This window comes from Macrobrachium rosenbergii, chromosome 13 (genome assembly GCF_040412425.1).
Source record: "Macrobrachium rosenbergii isolate ZJJX-2024 chromosome 13, ASM4041242v1, whole genome shotgun sequence".
NCBI classification, from domain to species: domain Eukaryota; kingdom Metazoa; phylum Arthropoda; class Malacostraca; order Decapoda; family Palaemonidae; genus Macrobrachium; species Macrobrachium rosenbergii.
In genome coordinates this window covers 32,921,976-32,940,665 of record NC_089753.1, presented here as the reverse complement: position 1 = coordinate 32,940,665, position 18,690 = coordinate 32,921,976, and the positions used below count along the sequence as shown (strand labels likewise).

The following is an 18,690-nucleotide window of genomic DNA, read 5'->3' as shown; positions in this document are numbered from 1 at the left end:
CAAGAAATAAAATATACAATTAGTGAAAATGAGAGTAATGCAGCAACTCCAAAAAGTCAGGAATCATCTGGCATGGCGTGACGAGGACATGAATGGAAAACTGAAAAACAAGGAAAACAAAGAAACCACAGAGGTACAGCCTGATACAAAAAAGGAATAAAACTGCTAAAGAAAAGTAAAGTCAACAACAGTACAAAGATTTGAAGAATACATAAACAGTACACAGAATTCACTCCTCAGCATAAACGACAACAAAGAATGGCAGAATAAAACCTAATTCAAGAGGCCAAACCTATTAAGAGGGGCTGCGAGAACATCTGGAGGAAGCCATTTTCCCATAAAAAAAGAATGCAATGTGGCTACAGGACCTGAAGGATGAAGAAAACAGCATGGAGCAACAGAGTTAGTCAATTTTTGGCATATCACATGCCTGCCCCATAAATTTCACTTCAGCCTTAATAAGACTGATGGGTTGTTATAAAAATTTTTATAATAATTTTTTTATATGGTCAACTGAAGATAATTTGTCTTTTTCATAGATATACAAACAGGAAGTCTGTTATGTGGATATGCCTTTAACAAATAGCTGGTTCATCTCTTTAGCTTGGTAGTGAGGTTGCTACCTATTGGCAGATAAGTGAGGTGTGGAGGTACTGTCCTCACCTAACTCAACCTTACTCTTCTCTAGGTCAACAAGGACAGATGTTGGAATTATGACAAAAGACTTAGGGTTTGTATATTTATGAAAATGCTTATTATTTTCAATTTGTTCTCACGAGGATACAAACCTTGATCTTTTACATAGAGAGAGGCACATCTTAGGTGGGTGGTTTTGTCCAAGACTGCCACCATGTTTCATATAGTCAAATGCAACTCAGAAATGTTAGCCTCCCAGTCAAGGTATGAGCACGGGAAAGACAACTCCTATAACCTCCTATACATACAGCCTGGCATTCAATGCAATAAGCTGATAAGACCCTTGTGCCATAGTTTGGCTTACCATCTCAGTTTTGTCTTTTCATTTACAGAAGGGGATATTAAGGTAGGCTGGTAGTAAAATCATTGTCCAGGTATGAACTATAGTGCTGTACAACCCCAACTTTTTGTTAAAAAGAGTGAGAACACATCATAAGACCCAAGCCTTTGGATTGGTGTTTGGTTGTGTAGCTCTTCTGCATCCAGCAAACCAGCAAGAACATGGGTTAGACTTGTCTATATTTAGCACTGAGCAAAGGAAAGGAAGAAACCCAGCATCTGAACCCTCTCTTCATCAATCAAAGGTCAACCATGAACATAGGCTGGATGCAAACTTGTCAATAACGAGCTGAGAAGGCTCATCAGCACCTGAGAAAGCTCATCTGCACCTTGAAACAACCAACAACATAAGACCAAGGAGCGAAGACCAATAGCCTGTAAACATGTTCCTCCACTCAAAACCAAAACTTTAGTTCTGCCTGAATGAGGTTAGATGTAACTATGAACCGTCTTAAAATAAGTGGAATTCAAGTTTCCTCCCTCACTAAAAATACCTGGGGAGCTTGCTTAAAGGACAAGGGGTCAGAAGGGGAGGTGCCAAGCTCGCCTTTCAGTTGGCCAGTACCTAAGCAAAGAAGCAGTACAGGCACTGTAATATACCAGACATATCAGGGTAACTGCATGAAATAAAGTTCTACTTATTCTATGCCCTATTTCTGATGAAGATGATGCCTCTAGGCCCCACTAATACCTCCCAAAGATGGATTGAGGGAGCAGTAGTTGTTGTCCAAAGGAAAGCTGAACTAAAGGAACAATGACAGATTGTCCCACTCTCAAACTGAGCTAACATAGCTAAATGGGTAATTATTAGAGGATATCTTCTGTGTATGATGATTCTTTCTCTCTTGTATGGAGTATGGTGCACTGACGCACTCTCTCTTCTTGCTAAGATGGAGTAAGGTAAACTGACATAAACTCCTCTACAATAATGCATGACTCTAAGAAGACAGTGCTGTTACTGAGAAGCCACTACCATGTTGGGTGACAAACAGATTGTTCTAGGTTGCTTGAGGAGGAAGGAGAAGCCAAGTTTTTCTTTCAAAGGAAGGAGAAGCCAAGTTTTTCTTTCAAATGAGGAGTTCTGTTACCCATAAAAAAACTGAAGACTACTCTACCGCACAAGCCACAAGATGGGAGATAATCTGTCTGTTAAAATGGTCACACATGAGAGTGTTAAAATGGTCACACATGAGAGAGTTTCCTTTGTATGGGTGATAGAAAGACAAGTCACAAGGAAGGTGACATATGGCAGGAAGTCATGGTGGTATTGCGCCTGTGCATTAGACTTCAAGATCTTAGGAAGATTACCCCAATCCCCCAGAAACAAGAGATTAGGCATCTGGTAATTAAGAGACCCAGGAGAGAATGCACCTTCCATGAATACTGTATAATGTAATTCTCCAATGGTTCTCTAGAGCCAATGAAAACTTGTCCTAGACCTGTTGTATAGAAAACTGGTAGGGTAAAGGAGAGAAGAAGTTATTGAGAGGGTATACTCTACTTTTAAACTATAGGATTGGAAAGCTGAACTATGGACATGTAACAAACTCCAAATCATAGAGGTGAAAAGGATCCTGAATCCTGAAGGTGTGCTGACCATACAGGCCTTGGTGGTCTAAGCATAGAGGTGAGGTGACCTGAAAATACACCTTACTCTCCAGAGAGAAAAAAAAAATTGTCTAGGACCGACCCAACCCAGAGGGACGAGGAACTTGTGAAAACTGTAGAAACGCATAGAATAAGGAGAGCCTCTCACTGCTAAGGTCTTCCCAAGGAAGTCTTGTCTTCTGAGAAGATTAGACTATCAACTTCTCGACCAGAGGAACCTGTAAAGAATAAAACAGGAGAGAAAACCTGTCTGAAGCTGGGAAACAATACCCTGGGTTTACCCCACAGGTGTTTCAAGGCCTGTCAGGTTCTCTATGATTAACACTACAGTAATCCTGAAGACCTGTAAAGGTAAGTCATACGCAAGATGCCAAGTGCATTGATTTACTGTCGAGATTTGATCTGCTTTTGATACAGTTTGTGAACAGGAATGCAGTCTCAGACCATGTGTTTCAAGTGATACTGGTGATGCACTAGCATGTGGTTGAGAGGGTTCTCTGCCTTGCCAACCTTAATGCCTAAATCCAGCATGGCAGCAGAGCATGGCCCTCAACAGGGCTCCCCCTCCAAAAAGAAATTAGACCAAAGAAAATGCAATAGATGTGAAGAATGGCTCGTGCTCCTGAGACACATGGACAATGCTACAATTATATATATGTTTGGATTTGTAATGTACAAACTGGAAATTAAAAATATGGCAATAATAAATATACTGTATAGGTATGTAACTGATCCACACTGTAATTTAATGGATATGGCTATAAATTGTCTTAAAATTAAAAAAATAAACTGTTGTTGTTTTGACAAAACATGCGACAGTTCCACACTGTTTCTAAGCTGTGTGTTCTCAGTGCTGATATGGTACTAGGTCACAAGAAATGGTGGCAAAAACAAGCTGTGTATGACATAAAGGAAAAATGCAAAAAAAAAAGATGGTTTACACACAGTAAAAATGATGCATGTATAAACATTGGTATACAAAAACTGGTAAAAAACAAAGACACATACAGTACATACTGAAAATGAAATATTGGTGAAAAATTTTTAACTTAAAAAGAGAGAGAGAGTTAGAAATTGCATCAAGACAACTTTACAGAATACTAACATAAAGGAATAATGAAAGGATGTACAGTATATAGTGATAAAAAATTGTGTTCACATAAACAATGTTTTATCAATAGCAGAAAATGTTGACAAACAAAAATATACACACAATGCAATGTGTATTAAATTGTTTTGTTCAGAAATTTAAATAATTTTCACTGAATGTCAATTGGTTAATATTATGTGTACTAACCTTATCTGGACACAACCAAACCCAAGGGACCAAAATTATATATATTATATGTATTTATAAACTTGATAAAAATTGAAAAACCGGACTCTGATGGTTGGCAACTGTGCACAGGTTTAAGGAAGGAGTGTTGGTGACACTGCTTACACTCATAAACAGGTGGAGAAAGGGGGAGTGGTTTGGAGTTGGAGGGCATGTTATAAAATAATCATGCTCTCTCTAGAGAGAGAGAGAGAGAGAGAGAGAGAGAGAGAGAGAGAGAGAGAGAGAGAGAGAGAGAGAGAGAGAGAGAGAGAACCAATACTGTATTAAGAAACACCTCTACACAAGTACAGATATAACAGACACCTACCTTCCCTTTCTTTCCTACCATTTATCATATTTTTTCATTTCTTGGTGTACTGTCATACAGTAATTTACACTGCATAAAAAGATGAAAAATTGGCTTAACATCGTCACTGAACCCGTAAACATACATCACTTTATTGCTTTTAATTGGCTGATATAGATAAGTCACCATTTCTATAGCGTATGATAGAAGGTGCGTGGGCAAAGTTTTTTTTTTTTTTTTAAGCTTCCCCACACTTAGCAGAAATGCATACATCATTAAAATTCATTGTGATTTTTTCCTTTTAATGACTCATAGACATAGCAAGATAAACATCTCTTTCTTACTGGTTAAATCCATAAAGTACAGTATCAATGCACTCGTTAACAGAGCAGTTTTCTTTATACAGTCGTTCATTATCAGTCACTGTTTTGCATTGCTTTGAGTGTTCACTGTACATAATTCTTTACTCTAAACATGTGACTTTTGCTGCAGTGCCTGCAGCATTGCAGGTCCTGCTATGCTTGTGTTTTGTGCTGTTTGCTGTGCATGGCCCCACCTCGTCCTAAGAGGGCAAGGAAACTTGAAATTGTTGGGAGAGTCAAAGCAGGATGGTCTATGGCACGTTCCATGGATGAGTATGTTATTGCATGGTCAACTTTGCTTGACCTTAAGACTTTCTAGGACAAATGCTGAATGAACTCTGGGAAATAGATTTCCAGGAGTCAGGTCCACAAGGTCATGGCAAATGGCCATCTTGGATATTGAATGGTCTACCTTGACCTGGTTTCATCAGCAAAGGGCTGCTGGCATGAACAGAGTTGAGGACTTTAAGGGTTAGCTGTTTCAATTCAAGATTTGAACATGGGATTTCTAACAAGAAGATTCATAGTGAAGCTTAGGATGCTTCCGAGTTGGGAACAGAGGAATTTTGCCAGATGTTGCAAGACTTTATGAGAAAAGAAGGCCTTATGTTAGAGCAAAATATGTAACTCTGAAAAACTAGTCTGTTGTACTGCTCCTTACTCACTAAAACCTTGGCTGATGAGAAAGAGGATAAAAACTATTTTGTTACCTAGTGCACTGATACTTTGCAGATTTAGCCAATTAGAGAAAGAAGTGCTTATGTTGTTATGTCTACCAGTAATTACAAAGCAAAAAAATCACAGTGAACTGCAAATAATGTATGCATTTCCACTAGAGTGGGAAAGCTTACAAAAAACACAAGCACTTGTCCAACCATGCACCTTCTATCATACGCCACTGAACTGATGACATATCCACATCAGCTCAGTTAAAAGCAATGAACACAATGACGTGTCAAGACTTAGATGTTATGCCTTTGAGCAAATAGCAATGGTGACAGCTTGCTCTCTGTCTCTCTCTCCCTCTTTTGCTTTGTCATTTTTATTGATTTTTCATGATTTTATGCAGTTAAAATTACTGTGTGACAAAACACCAAGAAATAAAAAATGAGAAATGATAGGGGAAACAAGAAAGGTAGGTGTGTGTGTGTGTGTGTGTATTATAGGCTGTATGTATGTAAGGGTGTTTCTTAGCACAGTATTGGTTGTTCTCTCTCTCTCTCTCTCTCTCTCTCTCTCTCTCTCTCTCTCTCTCTCTCTCTCTCTCTCTCGTATTGTGCATGATTATCTTATTACAAGAGGCAGATGGGCATTGTCCGTCTCTGAAAATGGCATTTGCTGGATTGGACAACATACACTGGCTCACTGGCTGGGCTGGACATTGATAGGCTCTGGGACAAGTTTTAATCATCACTGGAAACAGGCAGCACCTGGTACAAGTTGAGACAGGCATATCCCACTCCTAGGAAGGATGCAGTTGCACATACAGCACCTGAATCAGGACAGGAACATGTTGTGCCCAGCAAGGACTGTTACACTGTGCTCAGTCTCCACTGGGCATTAGTGGTGTGAGGTTTAAAGTGAGAGAGATGTATGTAAGGACAGTCTCAACTATGAACTCTAACCTCAACAAAGTCCTCCCATGACCCAGAAGAGACTGAGCAGCAAGCCAGTCCAGATTGAGCTCAGTGAAGCAATGCACAGGAATGAGCAGTGTATTAACATGGACATTGTGTATTCATACAAAATGCATGGATTTCAAATGCGCTGTGCTGGATGCAAGAGATGTTCATGTCACTGAACAAAACAAGTATATACCCCATGTATTCCCAAATTGACAATAGATTTAAGGAGCAAGGCCCAGCTGGAAATGATGAATCTTAAGCACCTTTCATGATCTTTGAAGATTTTGATGCTTTTTACAGCCTCTTCTCTCCAGATAGATGGTAAAGACTAGGAACATCCTTTGACCACATTCCTTTGAGGGGTTTGTATATTTTATGTTGTGAAAACTTCATTTGTTTCAGAGCAAAACAATCACTCATAATCAGCCTGGATAGGAGTTATATTTAGTGAGCAGGGTTCTGAATAGGTATTTAGTGAGGGACTTGAAAAACCACAAGTCCTTACTTTCATGAAGTCATAATGGGTCTAGCAAAGCACTTGGGGGACACAATAGGTTAGGAACCAGTTATCCAGGGTAATATCATGAAAGTATTATGAGTACTAAAGTACTGAAAGTGAGATAATTATACTTTGTGGTGCTTCAGGAAAGTATGTAGACTAATCATTCAGATGAACAAATCCATCTTAAGTTTCTAATGTCTTACAGATAAATTAGAATCTCCACAAACTTGCATTCAGGACTGTCTGGAACTCAAGATTCCCCTTGAAAGCACAAAAATTTTAGAGCCTGATCTCATGAACTTTCATCCTAATCAGGCCTATAATGTCTGCAGGCACCTTTGTGCATGCCTGTAAAACAACTCATCTCTCCCACAAGGGCACTATTTTCTTAGAGGCTGATTCTTCTCTTGAATGCATATGCTGACAGTTTCTTCTAAAGACACAAAAAGCCTAAATCAAATCTGCTGTCACAGGAAAGGAGGCTTTGGGTAAACAACCTGAACTTGGAAGAACAACTCTTCCTGGAGACCTACATATCAATCCTGCTCAGACTACAGTGGTGATTATAATGATCTTGATGTGGTATAAGGCTGTAAAGTTTGAGCCCACCCGAACTGCAAAACATGGTGCCTAGCTTCCAGGCTGTTGAAGCATATTACAATGATGTATCCTTTTTCAGGTACAGTACAAGCTTGGGACAACCTCAACCCTGTTGACCCTTGCTCAAGCACAGATCTCCTCACTAGCTGACAAACAAATTTTGTTTACTGCTTTCTGCAAAAAATTCAATGAATTTGGCTTGCTGGAGGGCACAAATGTTTGGTGAACCAAGAAAAAAGTATCATTAATTCCTGCAAGTTTATTCTGCTTTCTGTCCACTTCAAAATGTCCTTGTTGCCTACTGACCACAGGGGAAGCTCCTTCAATATGTGCTGTTGCAGTCAAAGTGTGTTAGTCCTGACTGGGTCTGCAGCCACTGAAGACTGAATGGTAATGTTTTAGACAATGGTACAGCAAGCATCCTGGAGAACCACAGTCAACCACACCTCAGAAATTGCAACTAAAGGTACTAGCAAGTTTCACAGACAGACCTAGTCTTGTATGAAGTGTTACCTCTCTTTTGGCTGTAACTAACCAGTCTTCTAGATATCTCAGCCTTATGCATTCAAGCTGGTACTGGGGCCAAAGTCTAGTTGAAAACCTGAAAACCAGTCATCACACCAAACACAGCACACCATACAGTGAGAATACCTCCCCAACATTTAAATTGTAGCCCTCTTGATTTACTGCCTCACATACCCAACTGCTTCTGGAATGATTGTTGCAGGAACATGTTCAGCCAGCTGAGGTCAATAATTTTGGCAAAATAAATTCCTCCTCGAGCAGCAGGCTAGGTCAAGGACTTCATTGAAAGGATGACTTCTGTCTCCAATTAGCAATACCCATGCCTATTCTTGCCCGATAACAATGGCCAGGAAATCTCCCTTATACCATTTTGGTAGGTAACAGAGTAGCCAACAACTGAATTTAAGTCCTTCTGGCAATTTATACCCTATTCTAAAAGAACCTGTGGTGTCCAAGATCCAGCAGCTTGAAGGATGGGGCAGACATGCCCAAGTAGGGCCTCTAGATGTTCTTCAGCTGTCTATCCAGAGCTTGCCATTGGCAAGGATGGCTTCACTTGTCATGGTGAGGGAGCTCCCAAAAGTCCTGTTGGCAGTGTAAACAGTACCTTCTGGTATTTCTGCTAAAGTATATGTTTCTCATTTCAAGTGAAGTCTAAGGAAAGATGAACACCTAGAATACCAAGTCCATTATTCAAAGGAAGCTCCATCCGAGCTGCTTCCTTATTGTCTTTGGTGGAGAACATTAAATGAATAAAACAGAATCCAATATCCAACTTCAACTGATTTTAAGATCTACAACTACGACAACAAATAGAAGAGCTGGGAAAATCTCTCCTGACTGGAGGTAGAGTACATGCAGACAATTACTACCGACTGGAAGTGGACCCTCTGTGGAAAATTGCTGTCAGCTCAAATGGAGAACCTAAGTGTGTATGGATCAGAGTCCCTATGGCAGTCACAATCCCCAGACAGCAGATTTTTGACAAGGTTGTCTCAAAGGACTGGAGCACTTTTGCCTGCACTTAGACAAAGTGGAAGCTCTGTAGAATGACCAGAGAGATGCAGAAAAGATGAGTTCCAACTCAGTGTATGCAGCAGCAAAAGCTGTCAGAACAGCAACTGGAAGAGGTGGTGTGGCCAAAGGTTTAACCACAGTAAGTGCAGTAGCACTGGGAGGTGACCTCACATGAAGCAGTAGCAGAGACAAAGCAAGTTCCAGAGCAAACAGCAACAAATGTTAGTGGCCTGGAAAACACAAAAGACATCAATTAAAATGGATTTTTGAGGTATCTCAGGCACAACGGGAGCCAAAAAACAAATAATGAAAACAGTAAATTCTGCAGGTTTAGTAGGCTGCACAGAGTTTCATCACAGGAACAGGCTTGGCAGATACCATGCTGGTATAGAGCCAAGTGTATAGAAACAGGCATAACAGCTGTCTCCAGAACAGTAGGCATTGCGAGTATCATAGGCAGCGCAAGAATGTATGTGCAGCAACAGGTGAAACAGCAGCCACCAGAACAGCAGGCACATCATCTTATCAAAAAGCTGCACAATCTGGAGCAGTATTAGCTGAAGTAAAAGTCTGATTGGAACAGCAGTAGCAGCAAAGCTGGACAAGTGGGCAGGAGAAGCAATAGTATCAATCACTGAAGGTACAGCTGAAACTGTAAGGTTGGTCATTGGTGCAGCAAGAGCAACACTTTATGAGTTTCATATTTCAAATATATTGTAAATAGTATACATAAACAAGTTTATGACTTTGTACAAACACAAAGAAAAGGTGGAAATTCTATGGTACCGTACAAATTACTAAAGCAAAATGCTTACAGAAGTACAGTTAAAGACAACCTGTTAGTAAGTGCTGAGTAATCAATCAGGAAGTTAGAAAACAACAAGCACTACTATATCAGTTTCTATACACATGTAGCAAAATTGCACATATATTTAGGTAAAATAGATATCATTGATCATTATTTTTCCTTTCAGGTGAAAAGAATGAAATGTATAAAAATGGTAACAGGAAAAATAAGGCCATAAATATGAACGATTAATTACATAAAATCCACATTTTGAAACAAACCAGGGAGAATTCTCTCTGTGTGCAGATAATAGCAAAACTGGCAAAAGAATTGGAAGCAGCTACTCCCTACTGATGGACTGGAGGTGCCTATGTGCACGCTTGCTTAGTTCCTTTTAGCTAAGCTTCTTTATCATTCATCTGAGAAGATATGTCAAGTAATTCAACACTGCATCTTAGCTATTTGGGATTTTGATGGGTTTGACATGAAATAAATGTGGGAAATATAACAGGGGCTGATGATGCAAAACTGTTCAGGGGAATTGAACGGTTGCCTCACCTGATGCAAACCTTAATGAATATTATCCTAATACTCTAGAATCTAACATTTGGATCAAGAGTGCACCAAAGAGGATTGTGTGTCGTAGTTAGAAGGTATAACTACTTGAATACTGCATGTGTTTTATTTTTATTATTTTTTCTTATTTCATTCAAGCTCAGTCATTCTGTAGAGCTAAGAAATGGTTGGGGACATTCCCCTAGAGACCTGTTGACAGCAATGAAGACAGTGACATTGACATTAATGTCAGTGATGATAACTGTGACTGGGATTACCAAGACACTGCAAGTGATGATTTCATTCTCATGAAATACTGATTATTGCTGTTATTTGCCATTTTTATTATGAATGATGCATGCATGTTCTCTGTCTCAATTTGGCCTCTGCCTAATTTTTTTTCTTTCCAGCTGATGCAGCAAAGAACTGATATGTCATGCAGGAGGACTGGGAGGCGGGAGAGGACGAAGATGAGTGTTAAGATGATGCTACACAGAATGAATCACCTTTATTCAGTGCCAGGAACTAGGAAAAGGGGACATGAGCAATTCACCTCTTCCAGCTGTTATTAACTTTGTGCATGCAGGTGTTTTGTTTATAAAAGCTCCTTTAAGTACTTTCTGAGTTGTTTGACACTGACCTCATCAAATAGTGTGTGCATACAGGTATTTTGTTTATAAAAGCTCCTTTAAGTACTTTCTGAGTTGTTTGACACTGACCTCATCAAATAGTGTGTGCATTCAGGTGTTTTGTTTATAAAAGGTCCTTTATGTACTTTCTGAGTTGTTTGATGCTGACCTCATCAAATGAGTCTTGCAGGAAAATTTTTTTTGCAAAACAGAGCAACCTCAGTACCTTTTGCAATACTGACACATCAAAAATGTTTTTCTTCCTAGGCATCCTTATCTGCATAGGAGGTTATTGAGCAAAAGAAATCAGATTCCCTAGGTTGCAGACTCCATGTCACTGAAGTTGTTTTAAACAAAAGCCTACATCCACTTCAGTGACAACCAGCAGATCACTGGCAAACAAAACTGTTCTTTAAGATTTGGCCTGTCATGAATGTCATAACCAAAACCTTCTTGATGATTCCTGTTATACCTCAAGAGGAGTACTGATAAAGCCAAGGTAACCAACAAAGGCACTATAGACCTGGTAACCTGAGACAGTACATCCATAAACAGCCTGATATATGGGGCTACAAGTTCTTTTGCAAGGACAGTTCTGGTAGCATCATTCATGACAACTTCAAGTTTCAGGGAAAGACAACTTTCATTGCCCATTTGACACAACTTTTACCCAAGGAAACAAAAATGAATATGAGCTCTAAAGTTGTTATCAACCTGGTACTGTAAAGACAATGAGCTCTAAAGCTGTTATCAACCTAGTACTGTAAAGACAATGACCCCTAGGAAAGTGTGCAGTGTCTGCAGACAACTCTTTCGCCAGCATTGGCATTGTGAAGCCTCTAAGGGAGAAGTACAATTGCTGGTATGATGTCGCTGCAAGGGAAGTGAAGATGGGGAATCCTGATTAGATATCAACTGCCAAAATGAACAGGGAGATGACAGCAAGAGGCACTCTGAACTACCAAAGTACTGGTAAAATGCTGGCATTCAAGTTGGAAGGATAATAAAGCTGTGCATTTGCTGTCAATGGAAGTGGGAGGCACAGGAGAAGGTTTTAGTTCCTTGTTCACAAGTCATCAAGAAATATAATGGCAAGATGAGAGGCACTGACTAGTGACATGACACACCTTTGTAAAATTTCTCTTCAAGGTTAATAGGTTATTTGACAGAAATATGTAAGCTACTCAAAGGTACAAAAACAGGAGGCCATAGACATCTATTTACCTAGCAAAGTAACCAAACTAGATCCATAGTTAGGAAGATGGAACTGAAAGAAAAATCGACACCACACATTGTGGGAGCTTCTTCACAAATGAGACAGCCTCACTTTGAGGTTGTGAATAGTACAGCTGTACCACTACTGGCCAGTTCAAAAATGAATTAGACAAAGTAACTGACACACTCCTGTGACTTTTTTTGGCGGGGGGGACATCACCTTGAATGGACATCAAATTTTAGAGGCAATACTACTCATTTATCTCTCTCTGTCTCTCTCTCTCTCAAAAAATATATATCTCACTGCACCAATCCTTATTCTTTGTTATTCATGGAATGAAAATTGCTGATGATGATGATGAAATACAGAAACTGAAAAAGCAATGGCTATGCAATAAAATGAAGTGGAACTTGGACAACATGCTTGACAATATTAGGCTATAGATTTCTTTATAATATAACAGGATGATCACATGCATCCTTTCCATTGCATATCTTGCTGCTGAAAAGATTCTCTTTGTTTCTACATCAAACCCCACAAAGCTTTTCACATAATTCACAACTCCATCTACTGAGGCTTTCAAAATTCATTTACTGTTTCTGGTTCTGCCTCATCCATTGCAGCTTTATCAGAGTTATTTCATTGGCAATGGAAAATGATTTCCAGTAGTATTGCCTAATACAGTATTGAAATTTTGGTCAGCATCAATGTCTTGAATGCTTGGTGTAAGAGGCTTTGACCATGCTATCATACCCTGGTCAAGAGGCTACAAAGTCCAGAGGTTCACCACGCCTCTCCAACCCTGTAACACTGTAACTGTAGCTACCTACAGACAAAGGCCTAGGCTGCTTAATCTAGAACTAACCCACCATGCAAACCACAAGTGGTCTAGCAAGAATCAACATTGAATTTGCCTCAAATAAAGCTCTTAATATGGACTATCCACGTCAGAACATCCATTCATATACTGGGCTGACTGTAGATTGTGAAAAAAATAAAACAATAAATAACAAAAACCAAGTAAGTACTGAGACACTGAAAAAAGTGAATATGCAATGTACCAGAAGAAAGGAATCATGGTCCTAATGTTAATGACAGAAAAGTACTGTTCACAAAACACTGAAATTTTATAGAATGAACTGCTGAATGTAAACAGGCTTTTTTTTTTTTTAACTACCAAAGCCTGTGAATGAAAGCCCTTATAAAACAGGAAAAACTGGCCATGAACTTAATCTGGCTGTGAACCTAAAAGATGCATCCAGGGTGAAGGAGATGGAAGAGGGAAGGAAGCCTGATGTTAGAAGCCAATTTCCTTGTACAGTACCCGTATGGTGTAGAGGAATAAAACAAACAAATTCACCTAGCAATAAACTGAGAAAAAAACAATAGATTAACACAAGCATGTAAACTTCCTCAACTTTGGAATTGGTGGAATCGAGATGAAATACCTTGCCACAGGTGAAGGTCTAAAACAAGAGCTCCTTTGTCATCATTTTACATTGTTCAAGTCAACTTTTCCCTTAGGGGTCTTAAGATCTGAAATGAGCCCTCTTAACTCACTGGTCTCCTATGATCTTTTTTTACTAAACTCCTATCAGGTCTAGGGTCTTCATTATCCTAAGAAGGTGATGGCAAAGATGTACAATTTTATTGCACAACACTGAAATACTATCAAATGAAATGCTGTGAGTTCAAGCTTTTTTTTTTTTATTACCAAAGCCTGTGAGTGAAAGTCCTCATAAAAAAAGGGAAACTGACTGAACTGTAAGGTACACCAGGGGCAAAGGGGGTAGAAGAGAAAGCCTGATACAAAATGCCAAGCCCCTTTTACCCATTTGGTGTCAATCAAGAGCTTAAATACCACTCCTTAATAGTGGAGTAGAGGCATAAAACAAACAAGCTCACCTAATAATTAAAAAGAATAAATTATCATGTGTGTGCAAAACTTTAACACTGGAATTGATGGAATATAGATAAAAAGACCTTGCCACAGGTGAAGATCCAAGAAAAAAATTATCACTGTCAAAAAAGTTTTTCTTATTTCAACTTTCCCTTTTTGGGATTGTGTGTAAAATGGGCTCTCACCACTCTCTTGTCTTGTGCTCTTGTTGCCTGAACTCCTATCAGGTCTACCTTTTCATCTATATCCCTTTTACCAAGATTTTCTGGCCTTCCTACTGCTTCCTTATCCACTGTTTTTCTGACCAATTGTCCCTCATCATCTTGTCATCTGTACAAGCTAACTCAATCTGAGATCTTTCTTATTTTTTTCCCAATTTCCTAATAACCCACCTCTTACCAATTTTTCATTCATAATATGACCTTCCCACCTTACTCTTTATATTCTATGTTCATGTCTTTTCAAAATCTCCATTTTCCTTGTGAGAGCCCATGTTTCTGCTGCATACAGTATATATTTTTTTTACATTGCTGAAAACAGTCCTATAACCATTGTTTTCTGTAATGGATACAATTTGAGAAAAAAATACTGTCTAGGAATGGTAAATATTTTTAAGAATCATGCAGATCTTTATACAATGTCCAGAATTATGAATTTTGTAAGAAATGTAAACCTTTGAAAAACTTCCATTCCTGAATAGAAGCTATTTTTACAGGTAGATTTTAAGGTTTTACATGCCACCCAAGCAATTTTAATGGATTTTTAATTATGTTAGTAATCATAAAAGATATAATTTACATTTAATAAATTAAATTATTCCTACATTACATTTTAAGTAAACAAATTTTATGGGAGCCTCCACATTTTTCAATGGTAAATAAGATTTGGCAAACTAATTTTTTATAACCCAACGTTCTTTGAGGATCATTAAAAATTGTTGTCAAGTTAATCAAAACATTCGACTATAAATAATTCAAATGTTTTGATGAAACTGCAAATTCCCAAGGGCTCTAAATGTTTCCTCAAAAGCTGGTGACTTGATAGTTCTAACTTTCTTATCTATATTTAGTCTACACTTGAAGTTAAAAGCAATTGATCATATGATGCTCTCCTCACTGGGCATCCCTCAGGGGAAAAAAAGGTATGGCTCACCAGTGAGAGAGGAGGAAGGCAACGGTGACAATACTTCTGATGATGGCTAGGTTTATGAACACCATCTTGTTGACAGGACACTGAACACTCCACTGACACAGGAAGACAGTGGGGAAATGTATAAAGAATAAAGAATGAAGTGGAGACAAAATGAACAAATGAGGGATCAACAATGGAACCAAATACGAATGTTACGACAGCAATATAAGACAATCAGTCCAGGATACAAAATAAAAGCTCAGTTGATTTATGGTAAGGACACCAAAACTGAAATGGAACAAACGATCAATGGCAGAGTCTTAAGACTGAATGAATGGTCAAATGAAAGTAATTACGTGCTAGAAAGAAGTCCCTTCTGTAGAGTGAAAACCTCTCCTTTGCATACTGATTTATCAGTCAAGTATACAGTATTATGCTGTGCTCTCTATCCAACATGACCATTTAGGCAATACAGTATCAGCCAGTGCACTTCAGAAAAATCATGCAACCCCTAGAACCAAGCCTAGTGTGCCCTTTTTCTTATTTTCGTTATCTGTCTTGCCCTATTATCAACATTTTAAGCAATCAACATTTTAAGCAAACAAAGTTAAAACTATGTTCAGCCATCAATGAATTTTTTTATGATTGATGGAAATTTCAATATAAGAAAATAAACACACTTTTGGGATCCACTGATAGTAAACAGGGACTCTGTGATCCTTCAAGTCTCTTGTAATTTTCTTGTGTGAACAAATCCCATGAAGTATGGGTGAAGTGCTCCAGAAGAGTTGGCTTTCATTTCCTACCTTTTTGGTAATTTATATAATATCATTCATAAGCCTAGGCTTCAATAATTAATATGATGCTCTCCTGCTGATGATATTTGGTTAATGAATTTGGCTTTTTGGCAATGTACATCCTCTGATTTAACAAGCTACTAATGAAAACAGACTGTAGATAAGACTATTCAGAAATTGCCAAGTACTGATGAATACTTCCTCAAAACAATTAACTGGTTATAGAATCTACTAATTATGAATCAGTTCATAATTGTAACAGCTTTTATCTTAATCAGGCTTTGCAAAAAATTTCCTTACACACAACTGAATTCGATTATGACAACTGCTATACACTAATTGTTTTTACTGACTCAGATAACTGTTATAGGCTAATTATTTTTACCTTTAAGATGTTCTTGAACTAGTTGTATTTAACTGACTTCAAGTAACTGTGGCATAAGAGAAGAGACCAATGAAGTCCCAAATTTTCACATTTGGTCATCTCATTATAAAATTTCCAAATATTTTGAATTGAAACATTTCGGATGCTATCTATCTGATTTCAATGTAATGGCTTGTAGGGTGGTACTGTATGTCAATATTATTTTGAACTTTAAAGCTACATATTTGCGAAAGTATGTCTCTGTTTGCAGAAACCTAGGAAAAGTAGGCCTTAAAAAGCTGAAACAACTATCACGAGCTTGTGCTAAACAAGAGATCACAATGTAATGGACCTATCAACCAGAAGTAAGGAAAGTCCAGACAGTATGTGCATCCTTACTGTATTTTCAAATTTGAAAGGAGGGCTTCATGACTAAACACTATTCCTTCAGCGAGAGGCCATTCTGATCCAGTTGGGTACCTTATGGACAGAAAAAATAAACCTACCAAACACCCAGAAGTCTATGACTCAACTGTCAGTCTGTGGTCCCATTAGGGAACCAGCTAAGACTTTTAAACTACACAACACTCCATCTTTGTAAATGCTGCTATCCACAAAGCATCCCAAAAAAGTGTCACTCCTGTGCAAAAAATGCAAAGGTTACATGGACCTACAGCAAAGAAGAACATGAAACACCTGCTGCCTTACAGTCAATCCTGTGAAATGTGTAAACCATAAATCAGAAACAAGTTGCATAAAAGGTGACCATAAATCAAGTGCATTTCCTTACGACTACTGATGGTGCAGCTGTAGTAAATATATAAGCCATCTGACTAATGCCTGATGGTGAAGAAAACTACTAGTGACTGCAGCCCAAACACCAGTACATTTTTTTGTTTCCTTGAACGACATTTAAGTGATTTTAAGATGCTTAGTTAATGTGGTCCTCAGAAGCTTTTTCCCATAATTTTGATATAACTGTAGGGTTATGAAAATACCCAAGACAGGGTTAAGGGTAACAAAACGTGTCTTGAAAGGCCCCTAAATCAGGTCTGTACTCATAACATGGTCATTATGTCTTTAGAATGGCATCTTCTGTTGTAAAATTCTTATATCAGTGGCTTTGTTTTCAAAGTATGGTTGCAACAAGGTGTAATATTAGTTATTATTCTGATATGAAATATGACGAGTAGGTTCACTATTGGATACATACAGTAAATGTGTCTATATGTGTATTTGCAATTATTCTGCCCATTCAATAGGCCTAATTTTACTAAAAATGTGTCAGTCTGAAATTGTTAATTATTCCAAATAAGCACAGTAGCAATTGTAATTTTGTTTACCCAACTCCCTAGAATATGCTTGCATACTAACTGGTTTGACATAATTTTTCATGTACATACACTATAATTGCATACAATCAGTTACGAACAATTCATACTATAGACATGTAGCTAAATAAAAAGAAACAGAAATGGCATATTTTAAAAATTTTCAACTCTATTCTTCACATTTTGCATATTCCTGTTAAAAGATTGAATACTAGGTTAAGCAAATTGCATCAATTGTATATATTTACTGTTCACTTAGCTGCTGACAAGTAATATATAGTACTGGTTTGTCAATAAATGTAGTCTGCCACTGTCTAATTCACAAGCAGACAAGTTATCAGATTGAGATTCATCTGAATCATCATCTTTTGCTCCTAAAAGGTCCTTGAGAATGGGTGGTAACAGAGGCCAATCTGGCCAAACTGGCTTAAATCAGTTTTTTTTCTGTGGAAGGTTGGATATTTGGGAATGGGATGTTTGACTGTTTCCACTGGGCTACCCAGCAGTTCTCCCACTGAAAGTGCAGCTTAGGAATTTTTTTGCAAAGGAAGCTTTAAGTTCATTTTAGATAACCACTGAATATTTTCATTTTCACTGATCATGTTCCTCAGCAACCCAGCACAAATTTAGTCCAACCCCTGATTATTAGGATATGGTCACTTGAAACCTGTAAACTTCTCAAAATCATCTACCAGACCACTGGGTAATCTCCAGCTGCCACCTAACAAACCAAATCTGTCTTGAAACTGGTTTCTCATTAAGCTTTTCTACTAGTTTCAATAACCTCCGCCTTTTAAATGCTCAATTGCAGTCTTCCCTGATGTAACAATACAGAACAAGAGCAACTTTGCAATGCAGTTTACTTCTGACCTAAATCAATGTCCCATATCTGTGGCATTCAATAGTCAACAATATTCCCAAGTTCTATTGTCCAACCAGACAATTAAATGGGTTTTAGTTTGTGTGGATAATATAGGAGATTGAAGAACATATTACTGTTTTTAGACTAAGGATGACTTTACTGTATAGATGTAGTGGTTCTGTTTGCACAGAAGCAACAAAACACATTCTGTTCTGTTGC

The 18,690-nt window shown here is 38.2% G+C and overlaps 1 protein-coding gene and 1 long non-coding RNA gene across 7 annotated transcripts in view; one reads left to right on the top strand and one right to left on the bottom strand.

The window, feature by feature from the left end:
* LOC136845136 (uncharacterized) overlaps nucleotides 1-10,860 on the top strand; it is an 87,200-nt gene extending 76,340 nt beyond the window's left edge. Inside the window, exon 3 of the long non-coding RNA XR_010855085.1 lies at nucleotides 10,652-10,860. This is a non-coding gene — a long non-coding RNA (uncharacterized lncRNA). The remainder of the gene's footprint in view (nucleotides 1-10,651) is intronic.
* The window catches only part of nAChRalpha6 (nicotinic acetylcholine receptor alpha6), a 174,032-nt gene that overhangs the window by 6,845 nt on the left and 148,497 nt on the right, over nucleotides 1-18,690 (bottom strand). The window lies entirely within an intron of this gene.